At 37.5% G+C, this 11,422-nt stretch overlaps 2 non-coding genes across 2 annotated transcripts; one reads left to right on the forward strand and one right to left on the reverse strand.

Annotated features, from left to right (window-relative positions):
• The first annotated feature begins 579 nt into the window (after nt 1–579).
• Nucleotides 580–687, forward strand: LOC130937976 (small nucleolar RNA R71). Its single transcript, XR_009069163.1, has one exon. It is a non-coding gene; the product is annotated as a small nucleolar RNA R71 (small nucleolar RNA).
• Nucleotides 688–10,566: 9,879 nt separating this feature from the next.
• LOC130938609 (small nucleolar RNA R71) lies at nt 10,567–10,674 on the reverse strand. The gene has a single exon (XR_009069768.1). It is a non-coding gene; the product is annotated as a small nucleolar RNA R71 (small nucleolar RNA).
• Nucleotides 10,675–11,422: the final 748 nt, after the last annotated feature.

An 11,422-nucleotide genomic window follows, 5' to 3' on the forward strand; every position in this document is an offset into this window, starting at 1 on the left:
CAAACTTAGAGTTTGGTTGTGGCCTCCCAACACCAAACTTAGAGTTTGACTTTGGGGGCTCTATTTGTCTCTGATTTGAGGGAAGCTTTTCAAGCTTCATCTCCATGGTGACAGAGGGATATCTTGATTCTTCCATGAGAAATTTGGGTGATTTCTCCATGAAGAATTATAGGTGTTTCCATAGGGTTCTCCTAGGTAATTCACCTCTTCCATTGAAGGGTTCTCAGGATCATAAGCTTCTTCCTCAGATGAAGCATCCTTAGTACTGTTTGGTGCATTTTGCATTCCAGACAAACTTTGAGAAATCAAATTGACTTGTTGAGTCAATATTTTATTCTGAGCCAGTATGGCATTCAGAGTGTCAATCTCAAGAACTCCTTTCTTCTGACTAGTCCCATTGTTCACAGGATTCCTTTCAGAAGTGTACATGAATTGGTTATTTGCAACCATTTCAATCAGCTCTTGAGCCTCTGTAGGCGTCTTCGTCAGATGAAGAGATCCTCCAGCCGAGCTATCCAAAGACATCTTGGATAGTTCAGAGAGACCATCATAGAAGATACCTATGATGCTCCATTCAGAAAGCATGTCTGAGGGACATCTTCTGATTAATTGTTTGTATCTTTCCCAAGCTTCATAGAGGGATTCTCCATCCTTCTGTCTGAAGGTTTGGACCTCCACTCTAAGCTTACTCCATCTTTGTGGTGGAAAGAACTTTGCCAAGAAGGCATTGACTAGCTTTTCCCAAGAGTCCAGGCTTTCTTTAGGTTGAGAGTCCAACCATATTCTAGCTCTGTCTCTTACAGCAAAAGGGAATAGCATCAGTCTATAGACCTCAGGGTCTACCCCATTAGTCTTGACTGTGTCACAGATTTGCAAGAATTCAGCTAAGAACTGATGAGGATCTTCCATTGGAAGTCCATGGAACTTACAATTCTGTTGCATTAGAGAAACTAATTGAGGCTTAAACTCAAAGTTGTTTGCTCCAATGGCAGGGATAGAGATGCTTCTCCCATAGAAGTCGGGAGTAGGTGCAGTAAAGTCACCCAGCACCTTCCTTGCATTGTTGGCATTGTTGTTGTTTTCGGCTGCCATGTCTTCTTCCTCTTTGAAGAATTCGGTCAGGTCCTTTAAAGAGAGTTGTGCTTTGGCTTCTCTTAGCTTTCTCTTCAAGGTCCTTTCAGGTTCAGGATCAGCTTCAACAAGAATGCCTTTGTCTCTGCTCCTGCTCATATGAAAGAGAAGAGAACAAGAAAATATGGAATCCTCTATGTCACAGTATAGAGATTCCTTGAGGTGTCAGAGGAAAAGAAAAATAGAAGAAGAAGGAGAAGAAGAATTCGAACTTTAATTAGATAAGGTTCGAATTGTGCATTGAGAAGGAGTGGTACTCCATAAATAGAAGGATGTGGGAGGAAGGAAGAGAATTTTCGAAAATTAAATAAAAAAATGTTGATAATTTTCGAAAATTGAAAGTGGAAAAGAAATCAAGGGATTTTTGAAAAAGATTTTGAAATTAGAAATTAAAAAGATTTGATTGAAAACTATTTTGAAAAAGATGTGGTAAAAAGGATTTGATTGAAAAGTTATGGTTTTAAAAAGATGTGATTGAGAAGATATGATTTGAAAACAATTTTTTAAAAGATATGTTTTGAAAACAATTTTAAAAGATTTGATTTTGAAAATTAATGACTTGCCTAACAAGAAAAGATATGATTCAAACATAAAACCTTCCTTAACAGAAAAGGCAAAAAATGTTCAATCAAATCATTAATTGTTAGTAAGTATCTTTGAAAAAGAAAGAAATTGATTTTGAAAACATTTGATTGAAAAGATATGATTTGAAAAAGATTTGATTTTGAAAAACTTTGAAAACTTGAAAAAAAAATTGATTTGAAAACAAAATTCTCCCCCTAGCACCATCCTGGCGTTAAACGCCCAGAATGGTATACATTCTGGCGTTTAACGCCCAAAATGCACCCTTTTTGGGCGTTAAACGCCCAACCAGGTACCCTGGCTGGCGTTTAAACGCCAGTCTGCCTTCTTCACTGGGTATTTTTGAATGCTCAGCTTTTTCTGTATAATTCCTCTGCAGTATGTTCTGAATCTTCAATTCCTTGTATTATTGACTTGAAAAGACACAAATAGAAAATATTTTTGGATTTTTAATAATCAGAATGCAACAAGAATCAAATAACAATGCATGCAAGACACCAAACTTAGCAGTTTGTATACTGCTGACACTATATGAGACACATAAACACTCAAGCCAAAAGAATTCAAAGATCAGAGTAAGAAATCATCAAGAATTACTTGAAGATCCTTAAGACACATGAATGAATGCATGTAATTGACACCAAACTTAAGATGAGACACTAGACTTAAGCACTAAACATAAAATCTTTTTGGTTTTTATGATTTTGTGATTTTTTTTTTGTATTTTTCGAAAATTAAGTGGAAAAAGATATCAAAATTCTTAATGAGAATTCCAAGAATCAGTGCAATGCTAGTCTAAGACTCCGGTCCAGGAATTAGACATGGCTTCACAGCCAGCCAAGCTTTCAAAGAAAGCTTCGGTCCAAAACACTAGACATGGCCAATGGCCAGCCAAGCCTTAGCAGATCATTGCTCCAATAGCAAGATTGATAGAGATCAACAAGCTATTGTGATGATCAGTTGAAACCTCGGTCCAATAAGATTAGACATGGCTTTTCAGCCAGCCAGATTTCAACAAATCATCATGAAACTCTAGAATTCATCTTCAAGAATTTCGAAAAAAAAATAAATGCCTAATCTAAGCAACAAGATGAACCGTTAGTTGTCCATACACAAGAACAATCCCCGGCAACGGCGCCAAAAACTTGGTGTGCGAAATTGTGATCAACACTTTTCAAAACATAAACAATCCCTAGTAATGGCTCCAAAGACTTGGTGCTCAATACCATGGCATAAACACAACTTCACACAACTAACCAGCAAGTGCACTGGGTCGTCCAAGTAATAAACCTTACGCGAGTAAGGGTCGATCCCACGGAGATTGTTGGTATGAAGCAAGCTATGGTCACCTTGTAAATCTTAGTCAGGCAGACTCAAATGGGTGTAGAGATAAACGAATAAAGCATAAAGATAAAGATAGAGATACTTATGTATATCATTGGTGTAAGAGCTTCAGACAAGTGTATGAAGATGCCTTCCCTTCCGTCTCTCTGCTTTCCTACTGCCTTCATCCAATCCTTCTTACTCCTTTCCATGGCAAGCTCGTGTAGGGTTTCACTGTTGTCAGCAGCTACCTCCCATCCTCTCAGTGAAAATACGTCCCTGATGCTCTGTCACAGCATAGGCTAATCATCTGTCGGTTCTCGTTCAGGCCGGAATAATATCCATTGATACTTTTGCGTCTGTCACTAACGCCCTAGCCTGCTAGGAGTTTGAAGCACGTCACAGTCATTCAATCATTGAATCCTACTCAGAATACCACAGACAAGGTTAGACCTTCCGGATTCTCTTGAATGCCGCCATCAGTTCTCGCCTATACCACGAAGACTCTGATCTCACGGAATGGCTGGCTCGTTTGTCAGGCGAGCACTCGGTTGTCAGGCGATCAACCATGCATCGTGCAATCAGAAATCCAAGAGATATTCACTAAGCCTCAGATGCTTGTAGAACAAGAGTGGTTGTCAGTCACTTTGTTCATGGGTGAGAATGATGATGGGCGTCAATCATCACCTTCGTCAAGTTGAATAACAAGTGATATCTTGGACAAAGAACAAGCAGAATTGAATAGAAGAACAATAGTAATTGCATTAATACTCGAGGTACAGCAGAGCTCCACACCTTAATCTATGGTGTGTAGAAACTCCACCGTTGAAAATACATAAGAACAAGGTCTAGGCATGGCCGTGAGGCCAGCCTCCCAATGAGGGTTCAATCATCAAAACATGATCAAAAGATGAAAATACAATAGTAAAAGGTCCTACTTATAGAAAACTAGTAGCCTAAGGTGTACAAAGATGAGTAAATGACATAAAAATCCACTTCCGGGCCCACATGGTGTGTGCTTGGGCTGAGCAATGAAGCATTTTCGTGTAGAGACTCTCCTTGGAGTTAAACGCCAGCTTTAGTGCCAGTTTGGGCGTTTAACTCCCAATTAGGTGCCAGTTCCGGCGTTTAACGCTGGAATTTCTGTAGGTGACTTTGAACGCCGGTTTGGGCCATCAAATCTTGGGCAAAGTATGGACTATCATATATTGCTAGAAAGCCCAGGATGTCTACTTTCCAACGCCGTTGAGAGCGCGCCAATTGGGCTTCTGTAGCTCCAGAAAATCCACTTCGAGTGCAGGGAGGTCAGAATCCAACAGCATCTGCAGTCCTTTTGAGTCTCTGAATCAGATTTTTGCTCAGGTCCCTCAATTTCAGCCAGAAAATACCTGAAATCACAGAAAAACACACAAACTCATAGTAAAGTCCAGAAAAGTGAATTTTAACTAAAAACTAATAAAAATATACTAAAAACTAACTAGATCATACTAAAAACATACTAAAAACAATGCCAAAAAGCGTACAAATTATCCGCTCATCAACTACTTTGATTTTTGTGCGTTGTTCTGCAAGCTGCTTGGGTGCACTGATTTGTTGGTTGTTTTAATTTGTGTGGTTTTGCTCGAATTTGATTTTCCATACGGAGGGTTCTTGCAATTAATTTACTATGCGATTGATTTGATTTAGTTTTTGGATGATTGATTGCGGAATCTGATGCTGTTGCTTGTTGCTATTGCTATTACTATTGTGAGAATCAGAGTGATTGGAGTTTTGCCATAATGGAAGCTCTTTGTAATTTCAGTTATGTTTTTAACTTTGTAATTGCTGTTTTGTTGTAAGGCCCACATCGGTTGGGGAGGGGAACGAAGCATGCCTTATAAGGGTGTGGATACCTCTCCCTAGCATGACGCGTTTTGACGAGTGAGTGTGGGGGGCTTCGGCTAGCATCCCTATCGTCAAAGGCAAAACCGTGAGGTCTTGTGTGCCAAAGCAGACAATATCATGCTAGCGGTGGCTTGGGCTGTTACAGATGGTATGAGAGCCAGAACCTGGATCGATGTGCCAGCGAGGGCGCTGGGCTCCCTTAGGGGGGTGGATTGTAAGGCCCACATCGGTTGGAGAGGGGAACGAAGCATGCTTTATAAGGGTGTGGATATCTCTCCCTAGCATGACGCGTTTTGACGAGTGAGTTTGGGGTCTTCGGCTAGTATCCCTATCGTTAAAGGCAAAATCGTGAGGTCTTGTGTGCCAAAGCGGACAATATCGTGCTAGCGGGTGGCCTGGGTTGTTACATTTGTAATTTCTGGTTGTTGGTTGCTGGTTGCTATTTTATAATTTTTGTAATGCTGCTGATTTGAGTTTGGAATTTGTGATTACTAATTTACTGATTTAAGGTTAATGGAAAGTTGAGTCTGTGTTACTCTATTTTAGGAATTTGAAGTTGAATTTGTGATTTGTGATTTTTTAGGTCTTTTGTAATGTTGCTGATTTAAATTTGGAATTTGTAATTACTAATTTACTGATTTGAGGTTAGTTTAAAGTTGAGTCAGTGTTACTCTGTTTTCAGGAATTTAAGGTTGAATTTTTGAGGTTAGTGGAAATGGAAGTTCTGACATTTTTGTCAAGTTGAATATGCAACCTCTGCCTCTAGTTTAACAATGTATGGTTTAGCATAATAATATAATCTATGTATATATAGATGGAAGTGGGAGACATTAATGGGAAAGTGGGGCTGCACCAAATTACGGCTTTCAATTAAGGGGGCTATGCCATTGGATGAAGGGTTGGCAATTGGATTCAATACATCTAATTTGATCAAGTGGAAGGAAGCAAAACTACAAAATAGAACAAGGGGTTGCAAATACAAAAATAAATTGAAGGTAGCTGGTATAAATTTAGTTTGATCAATGCTGCTGATTTGAGTTTGGAATTTGTGATTACTGATTAGTGACTTGTTAAGCTGCTGTTGTTAACTTGTTATGCACTTATGCTACTATTTTGTTATGGATTTATGGCATTGAGTGTTTTGAATTTTGAGTTTGTGATAAGTGATTTGTGATTTGTGATTAGTGATTTTGTTATGCTACTGTTTTAAATTAATTTAGGGGTGATTATTTGTTATGCTATTGTTTTGAATTAATTTAGGAGCGATTAATGATTATTTCTAGTTGTACTGTTGCTGTTTGCACCATTGCTCTTTTCACTATTTAACTTTGTATTTTGATAAAATTATATGGATTTGGTTGACATTTTATATAGTGTTTTAAATTTAGAAGATATTTAAGATTTATACTATAATTATATTTTATGATGTTTATTTATAATTTATTTATTATTTTATTCTAAAACGGTTCTTTCGGATAAACTACCAATTGAACCGGTTGGACCAGTAAACCAGTAGCTAGAGCGGTTTGATGATCGGTCCGATTTTCTGAACCTTGTTATTTCTTTTGTCTTTTTCAATTTATAACTCTTTCATATTTCTCATTTGCTTAGTATTTTTTTATTCTCTATTATAAAAAAGAGATAGACAAGATAAAAGAAAAATACTTTGAGACTAGTTAATACATCCTAAGACTATCTTTCTAATAAAAGAGAACATTAAGAAACTTCTATTCAAGCAGAAGATGTGAGAAAAAGAGAATGCTCCAATAAAAAATTTGATGATATTAAAATTCTTCTCTCTTTTTATCATTTGAATTCTAAATTTTATAGTCTTTAATAGAGTGTCATCATTTGAACTCAAATTCTGAAAAATAAGAGATATGACTCTTATTTCAGACAAAAAACCTAATGAGAAGAGGAAAAAAAGAGAGAGAAATATGATGCTCATAAACCCATTTTCCCAACTCTCTTTTCTCTGTTTCAAACTCTGAAATTGCAATATATATATGTAGTTTTTGATATTTTAAATACTGTTGTAAGGATGTCAATTCAGCCTGTTATGCTAGTTGCTCCATTTTTCTTCTATGTTTTAAGTATGTCTTTTGATTTAGACAAGTGTGCTACTGAGATTTGTTCTTATCATCTGTTTTGCCATTTTCTTTATTGTGATTATACCAAGTGTACTATTGTAATATTGTTCTTATCATTCATTTTTATCCTAATCATTTATTCTAGAATATTATCATTATTTTTTATTTTCTCTCCAAGTTTTGCACCTAAATTACTTTTTATATTGGGTTGTAACTCCAACCAATTTTAGCCCAAATATTACTTAACACTTCTTGTATTGATCCAATATTTTTAGATTTCAGCTTTCTAGGACTTGAAATTGTTATTTTTGTTTTGTTGTATTAGGATAAAATTATCTTTTGTCATTGGTGTGCAAAATTGACTCTACAATATTCGCATAGATAGTCCGGCAAGTGCACCGGGTCATCCAAGTAATATCTCAGGTGAGTGAGGGTCGATCTCACAGAGATTATCGGATTGAGCAAGCAATGGCTACCTTGTAGACCTTAGTCAGACGAATAGAAAATATAGTTGTTGTGGAAAAACGCATAAAAACAGAATAAAGATAGAATTACTTAATTGGTGTGAATTCAGTAATAAGAGAATGGTTGAGGCTTCGGAGATGCTTCCTCCTTCTGGATCAACTTTTCTCACTATCTACTTTAACTTTTGATGATTCATTCCATGGCAGGCTGTAAGTGATTAACGCCAGGTCAACGGTCATTAATCTCCTCTACTTCAGATCAAATGCCAGGTCAGTGGTCATCCAATCTAGACAGGGGTGAAGCTCCTGTAGTCCATTCCCTTGGTGATCCTACTCAAAACGCCACAGATAAGGTCGGATCTTCCGGATCAGAGAATGTTGCTCCAAGATTCTAGCCTATACCATAAAGGCCCTAATTGCCCCGTACCTTGGCTAAACTGATGTCTCCAAGTCCCCAACGAAGTCGTGGATTAGCATTCTAAGAGATGTATAATCAAGCTTGTGGTTCAATACTATCCCGTCAAGGACTCGCAAGAACCCATGTAGAATAGGAATTATGGTCAAGTTACACTCCCAATTTATTAGGATGATGAACGAAGATACATCTTAGAATGGAACCAAGCATAGATTGAAATAGAATAGTGATACTATTAATGCATAAGAATTAGCAGAGCTCCTAACCTTAACCTAGGAGGTTTAGTTGCTCATACCTTACAGAAAAGTAATGTAAAACGTGTAGAGTGGCCAAGAGCTCCTAACAAAGGTGAACTCTTATCTATATATACTAATCTAATAACTAAGGATTACAAAAATAGGGTAGAATAGTCTTTTAGTGCAAAAATCCACTTCTGAGACTCACTTGGTGAGTGTTTGGGCTGAGCTAGGGGTGACTCCACGTACTAGTACCTTTCTTGGGCGTTGAACACCAGCTTTGGACTCTTTTTTGGGCGGAGCCAACTGCTCCCTTTTGGGCGTTTAACATCAGGAAGAGGGTTAAGAACGGGCGTTGAATGCCAGTTTTGGACTTCTATAGCTCCAGAAATGCTCCTTCGAGTGCATGGAGGTCAAAATCCAACAGTATCTGTAGCTCTTTCTCTGTCTCTGAGACTGAGAAACCCCAATTTTGTGGTTTATCTTGTGCTTAATTTGGGAGGTTTTATCAACTTTTCTCATATTTATTCAATGAAATAGCATGGTTTTGTAATTCTCCCTAAATTTGTACTTAAGTGTGAAAACATGCTTTTTAGGCCTTAAAATAGCTAAATTTAATTCACTTTAATTCCATTCGATGCGTTGATATGTTTGTTAAGTGATTTTAGGTTTAGAAGGCAAAGATTGGATTGAAGGAATGAAGGAAAAGCATGCAAAGTGGGAGAACTCATGAAGAAATGAAGGAACCGCAAAGATGTCAATTCTGACTTCTTCGCACTCAATCGATCATAACATGAGCTACAGAGGTCAAAATGAGACGGTTCTAGTTCTATTGGAAAGCTAACATCCGGGGCTTAAAAATAATATAAAATTTGCTATAGTTTCATGGCGTTTAGAGACGCGTACGCATGCATCACGCACACGTGTAGGTTGCTGCACGTGACTCACTAAAGGCAACTTGTGGCCAGCAATTTCTGAAGCATTTTGAGTCCAATCCAACTCATTTCTGATGCTATTGAACCTAAGGATTGAGGGGAGAATCAACCAAGAAGTCATAGTTTAGTTTTTGGCATCATGTTATAGGTAGAATTCTAGAGAGAGAAGCTCTCCCTTCTCTCTAGAATTTAGGGTAGTTTAGGTTTAATTCTTTCAATTTTATCTTTCAATTCTTGTTTTGATTTCAATTCTCTTTATATTTTAGTGTTCTATTGTCTTAATCTTCTTAGTTTCTCTTGTTAATTTCTTGTTTTGCTCTCTTTTATGTTTATGAGCAATTGTTGGATCTCAATTTCTTCTCATGCAATTTTATATTTCTATGTCTTTTGATGTTTACTTCACTTGTTATTGTTGATTCCTTGCTTTTGTTAGTTATAACTTTTATTAATTCTTTCATTTGGTGATGTTACCTTTCTTGCATTCTAGGTGTTTGATAAAATATTTCCTCTAGTTTTTGAGTAGTTTTCTTACTCTTGGCCTAGGCTAAGGGAGTTGAGTGATCTTGAGTCATTGGGTCTCATTGAATTGGTGATTTGAGAACCCTTAGTGGTCAATTTGATAACCATATCTTTTTAAAAATAGTTTTCAATCATATCTTTTTCAAAATCTTTTTCAAAAATCACTTAATTTCTTTCCCACTTGTAGTTTTCGAAAATTATCAATCAATTTTTCAAAATGTTTTAAAATCTTTTTAATTTAATTTTCGAAAAAATCTCTTCCCCTCTTCTCACATCCTTCTATTTATGGAGTAACACTCCTCCTCAATGCACAATTCGAACTCTATCTGACTAAGTTCGAATTCTCTACTTCTTCCTTCTATTTTTCTTTTCTTCTGACACCTCAAGGAATCTCTATACTGTGACATAGAGGATTCCATATTTTCTTGTTCTCTTCTCTTTCATATGAGTAGGAACAAAGATAAAGGCATTCTTATTGAAGCTGACCCGGAACCTGAAAGGACCTTGAAGCAAAAGCTAAGAGAAGCTAAGGCACAACTCTCTATAGAGGACCTGACAGAAATCTTCAAAGAAGAAGAACCCATGGCAGCCGAAAATAACAACAATGCCAACAATGCAAGGAAGGTGCTGGGTGACTTTACTGCACCTACTCCCGACTTCTATGGGAGAAGCATCTCTATCCCTGCCATTGGAGCAAACAACTTTGAGCTTAAGCCTCAATTAGTTTCTCTAATGCAACAGAATTGCAAGTTCCATGGACTTCCATTGGAAGATCCTCATCAGTTCTTAGCTGAATTCTTGCAAATCTGTGACACTGTCAAGACTAATGGGGTTGACCCTGAGGTCTACAGACTTATGCTATTCCCTTTTGCTGTAAGAGACAGAGCAAGAATATGGTTGGACTTACAACCTAAAGACAGCCTGAACTCTTGGGAAAAGCTAGTCAATGCCTTCTTGGCAAAGTTCTTTCCACCTCAAAAATTGAGTAAGCTTAGAGTGGAAGTCCAAACCTTCAGACAGAAGGAAGGTGAGTCCCTCTATGAAGCTTGGGAAAGATACAAACAATTAATCAGAAAATGTCCCTCTGACATGCTTTCTGAATGGAGCACCATAGGTATTTTCTATTATGGTCTGTCTGAACTATCCAAGATGTCTTTGGATAGCTCTGCTGGAGGATCTCTTCATCTGAAGAAGACGCCTGCAGAAGCTCAAGAACTAATTGAAATGGTTGCAAATAACCAATTCATGTATACTTCTGAAAGGAATCCTGTGAACAATGGGACAAATCAGAAGAAAGGAGTTCTTGAGATTGATACTCTGAATGCCATATTGGCTCAGAACAAAATATTGACTCAGCAAGTCAACTTGATTTCTCAAAGTCTGTCTGGAATGCAAAATGCACCAAGCAGTACTAAGGATGCTTCATCTGAAGAAGAAGCCTATGATCTTGAGAACCCTTCAATGGAAGAGGTGAATTACCTAGGAGAACCCTATGGAAACACCTATAATTCTTCATGGAGAAATCACCCAAATTTCTCATGGAAGGATCAAGAGAGACCTCAACAAGGTTTCAATAACAATAATGGTGGAAGAAACAGGTTTAGCAATAGCAAGCCTTTTCCATCATCTTCTCAGCAACAGACAGAGAATTCTAAGCAGAGCCACTCTGATTTAGTAACCATGGTCTCTGATCTAATCAAAACCACTCAAAGTTTCATGACTGAAACAAGGTCCTCCATTAGGAATTTGGAGGCACAAGTGGGACAGCTGAGCAAGAAAATTACTGAACTCCCTCCTAGTACTCTTCCAAGCAATACAGAAGAAAATCTAAAAGGAGAGTGCA

This window comes from Arachis stenosperma, chromosome 6 (genome assembly GCF_014773155.1).
Source record: "Arachis stenosperma cultivar V10309 chromosome 6, arast.V10309.gnm1.PFL2, whole genome shotgun sequence".
In the NCBI taxonomy this organism is placed as follows: domain Eukaryota; kingdom Viridiplantae; phylum Streptophyta; class Magnoliopsida; order Fabales; family Fabaceae; genus Arachis; species Arachis stenosperma.